Raw genomic sequence first — 5,263 nt, forward strand, 5'->3', positions numbered from 1 at the left:
GTCTTACACCAAAGAGAGACATGCCTACGTCCAGTATGAACCGAGGGAGTAACCAGAAACCTCGGGGAACTATTCAGACGAATACAGCTCTGGCCAGAGCATATTCTTTTACTCCAGGGGACGCTAAGCATGCTGGGAAAGTAGTGACAGGTACCTTATTATTGCTTTCAAATAAGACTTCTGTTTTGTTTGATTCGGGCGCAACCCATTCCTTTATATCTGTGAATTTTGTTGGACGATGTGGGGTTGAGACCCGAGTCATGAATGAGGTGTTGTCCGTTACTACGCCATCTAGAAGTGTATCTTTCTATGGGAAGATGTTGGTAGATTGCCTAATGGTAATTCAGGGGAAGCTGCTATCGGTGAATCTTGTGGTATACGACATGTCGGGGTTCGATATCATATTGGGGATGGATGGGTTGTTCTCCAATTATGTTGTGATCGACTATTGCAGGAAGGTAGTAGTTTTCAGACCTCAGATGAGATCTGAGAAGCCTTGATGTGGAGTTGGTGGTTGGTGATCATCAGGCTTATCTTGCTAGTTTGGTGGTCCAGCTGACTTTTTTTAAGCGTATAAGGGTCGCACAGGGTAGTGATGCAGAGTTGACATAGGTTAGGGAAAAGGTATAACAGGGACTGGCTACAGAGTTTAACATCTCTGATGGAGGTGTGTTAAGGTTTGGGACCAGGTTATGTGTTCCGAATGACGATGAGATCAGAAAGATGATTCTAGAGGAGGCGCATCGTTCTTTATATACGGTACATCCTGGTAGTACAAAGATGTATCGGGATTTGCGCGAGACGTTCTGGTGGTCTGGTATGAAAAGGCAGATTGCTCAGTTCGTGAAGCAGTGTATGATGTGTTAGCAGGTGAAAGTTGAACATCAGAGACCGGCAAAGCCGTTGCAGCCTTTGCCTCCTCTGGTGTGGAAATAGGAGCATATTTCCATGGATTTTATGACCGGATTGCCACTAGCGCTTCACGAGCATAATGCTATTTTCGTAATCGTGAATAAGTTGACGAAATCTGCTCATTTCAGACCGATGAAGGTTGGCTATTCTTTGAGTAGATTGGCAGATATGTATGTACATGAGATTGTGAGAATGCACGGGGTATTGGTGTCCATTGTGTCAAATCGAGACCTGAGGTTTACTTCTCGATTCTGGATGAGCTTACAGGAGGCACTAGGGATGAAGCTTACTTTCAGTACAACGTTCCACCCCTAGACTGATGGACAGTCGGAAAAGACGATACAGATCTTAGAGGATATGTTGCGAGCATGTGTGTTAGATTTCGGTGGTAGCTGGATGTAGTTTATGCCACTAGTAGAGTTCATGTATAATAACAACTTCTAGACTAGTATCGAGATGGCACCGTTTGAGGCTTTGTATGGTCGGAGGTGTCGATCTCCTTTGTGTTGGGATGAGGTTGGTGAACGTCAAGTGTTAGGACTTGAACTTGTGCAACAGGCGTCTACGAAGGTGGGTTTGATCCGGAAGAGGATTAGATCAGCTCAGAGTTGGCAGAAGAGTTACGCAGATATTCGCCGCCGTGAGTTAGAGTTCGAGGTGGGGGGTAAGGTATTTCTGCGTATCGCTCCGATGAAAAGGGTGATGAGATTTTGGAGGAAAGGCAAGATGAGCACGAGGTATATTGGGCCATTTGAGGTACTTGAGCGAGTGGGTCCGTTAGCCTATAGGATTGCACTACCCCCAACACTCTCGAGGGTCCATGATGTGTTTCACGTATCCATACTGAGGAGGTACTTGATCCTTCACATGTTATCAGCTATGATGAGTCGGAAATTGGTGATACTTTAGCGTATGAGGAGATAACTGTTCAGGTTCTGGACCGTAAAGTTCAAAAGCTTGGTACTAAAGAAATACCGTTAGTAAAGGTATTGTGGCGGAACCACGAGGTTGAGGAAGCTTCTTGGGAACTGGAAACAGAAATACGCCGGAAGTATCCACAGTTGTTTTGAGTACTTGTATGTTATCATGCTTTGGGTTGGGATAGGTGGTTAGTCGTCGGGAGTGTGTATATTGTGAACTCCTGAGACGTTTGTATATGAACCACGGTATTCCTCCACCATAAGTGAGGGTATGTATGTGTATGTGTATGATGGGGCTGCGTTGTAGTAGTCGCCAGTTTCTTGTTAGTATTGCGTGTATGTATTTAGTTGTATGAATGAGTTGTGAATGAAAGATTGCAAATTTCGAGGATGAAATTTTTGTAAGGAGGGGAGATTATAAGAACTCGAACTGTGATATATGGGTTTAAATTAATAAGAGGGGCAAATTGGGAATTTAGCAAGATTTGTCGATGAAGCTAGAGTTTGTCGACGAAGTCCATGTAAGTCTCATTGACGAAGTTTAGAGGCTCGTCGAAGAGAAGAAGTCGAGAGATTTCAGGAAACTGAGGATCTCAAGCTCGTCGACGAGGCCACCGCTTCATCGACAAAGGCAATGGCAAATTCGTTGACGAGGACGCCATTTTGTCAATGAATATGCCCGAGTCAAAGGGTTGTAAATATCAATTCTCATTACTTCCAAGCTAAGAAAACTAAATCCTATCACTCTCTCTCTCTAAAACTCTCCTTACTCTTTATCTCTCTAGTTTTCTTCGTCGTTCGTCATTAGAATCGTGAATCTGATGTTACCACGAGGATCGTGGAAGGATTCTCCACAAGTTCTATGGATCAGAATCCCATTTCGGAGATTTTTGGGTTTTGACGTAAAATCGAGGTAAGGCTCAGTTTTCAGTTTTGATCTAGTAGTTTAGTAGAGAACAGTGTTGTAAGTATCTTCAATACTATTGGTTGTAGGTTTTGGAACTCGGTTCACTGTTTAGGGACCTTAGAGTTCGGGATTTGCTATTCGGGGAAAAGGTAAGGGGAATTGTGTTTATATCGGTTATTTTTGAAATCGGACTTAGTGGAACTGTGGTCCACGGTCCTGTGTGTGTTTTTACTACTCATTTGGGGGGATCTAACGGGGAAAACTATGGGTTTTTCATGATTATAGTTTTGGGAAAATGGGGGCGACGGGCTGCATCCCTAGTTTTGTTGAAAACTGAACGTATATGTTGATTTATACTGTGTTATAGGGATGGTCATGCCTTGACTTGTTTTAAACTATATGTGTTCGAAAAACGATGATTTTAGATTACCAAATGGGTGTGGTTTGTTTGGTTATATGAGCATGCATGTGTGTGTGATTGGTTGAAATGCTAGTAGGAACGCGGTTTCGAATTATTCCAGGTACTGAGAGTGTCCAGCTCTATATCCGAGGGCGTATGAAATCGTTGGCCATAGATTGGCAGAGGTCAGGCTCTATATTTGAAAGCGTGAGCCTATTCCGGTAGATCAGGCCGAAGGGTGTGGATTCACTAGTTTAGCGCCAGTACGATGCTATGGGAGTCGGGGACTAGCTATGTGTCGGTGGCGCCGTGTTCGCGGGTTAGCTACGAGCCAATGTCGTATGTCGTGTGCTGGATTCAGGCTGATGGGTGTGACGGCATCAGGATTGCTGATCATGTGTATGTGTGCGTGTATGCATTGTGTAAACTAGTACTGGACTGCATTTTACTGCGTGTATGTTGCATCATGATAACACTCAAATGCCACACACCGATATAACCTGTATTCTTCCTTACTGAGAGGTGTCTCACCCGTACTGTACGTACATTTTTACAAGTCCTTTGAGTAACCGGAGCTAGCGTCCTGGTGTAGGGAGCGTAGTGGTCGGTGTACTGCGGTTAGCGCTTGGGTAAGTGCTAGGACTGTGTTTTGATGGGTTGCCATTTTGGGATGTGTTGGGCACCTAGTTGTGCGTTGTATGATAGAGCTTGTTTATGCTCTTGTATAGACTTTGGTATGGTACTGTATATATATATAGAATGATCTTTTCCGTTGCATATATTCTGTTGTGTTTGGATGTGTATAGGGTGCCTAGGAACCCCACGGGGTTGGACCCTCGTCCATTGTCCTGTATCTTTGGATGTTTGTGTGGTACGGGGAATGGTTGATTTACATTTTCACCCCTGGGTATCATTTTCTGGGTTCGATGCGTGACATTATGAGGCTAGTTACATTTGTGTGACATGAGTATAACATTTCCATGAAAATTATGTCATATTGAAATATTATGATTTTTCCAAGATAAGCATGTTAGCAGTTTTCAGGAAAACCATAAAAACATTACAAGAACTATGATTTTAAGAATGTTATGTTAACAAGTGCAAGAATTTCATGTACAAGTACGTCATGTTATGCCGGTGCCGGTGTCATAATTTTTACGTTATGATATGACGGCATAAATGTCGTAATTATGCATGTTATGTCAAGATTCAAGAAAATATTACTATGTCATGTTTTACTTTGAAATATGAAACTACTATGTTCAATATTATGAAATGTTTTATATGTTATCACAACTTGGATGACTTAGTTTAGTTTCACGAAGCACAATACCGTAGCTATATGTTCACGTTTATGTTTATGTTAGTGCTACCACACATCTTATGAGAGTGTCGTAGTTTCCCTGGTAGTCCAGCACAGGTGAAACATACCCACCGTATTTACACACCTATGTTTGACTTAGCATGGTCGGCCAGTCATTGCTAGGTCCTGCCTGCGGGCCGCACAACCCTGTCATGTGGGGGGTAAGACATGATAATAGCTAATATATATCTATCTTGGGTAATAATTCAAGTATGATATGTTTATATAAGATGATTTTTCAGTACATGAATTTAGTATGTTAAACTATGTTATGTTAAATCATGTTTTATTCATATATGGTACAATTATTTATACTAGATATGAATTATGTATATCACGAAATATACTCATGTTGCCACACACTGATATTAGTTTATCTCCCTTACTGAGAGGTGTCTCACCCCAGCTATACAAACATTTTAGAAAATCCAGGTAGAAGGGCGGACCAAGCTCTGCGGCAGTAGTGATTGGCTGAGCTACCCTGTCTGTAGGGTAAGTGGGTGAGCTAGGGTCAAATGGATTTTGGGTTTTGACCCTAGGATACTTTTTGGTCTTTTTTGGGATGTATGTATATGTATATGGCAAATTTAGTAAAACTCTGGTATTGTGATTGGTTGGATGGTATGTATGTAATTTATGTTTTCCGCTACATAGGTATTAGAGAAGTATGACAGGTATTTCCTTGGTACCCACGGGTCCGGTTTGATCATAATTAGTCTAATTTATAAGCAGGTTTATAGGGTTATTATGTATGTTGTTAT

The sequence above is a fragment of the Malania oleifera genome, chromosome 10, assembly GCF_029873635.1.
Source record: "Malania oleifera isolate guangnan ecotype guangnan chromosome 10, ASM2987363v1, whole genome shotgun sequence".
NCBI lineage: Eukaryota > Viridiplantae > Streptophyta > Magnoliopsida > Santalales > Ximeniaceae > Malania > Malania oleifera.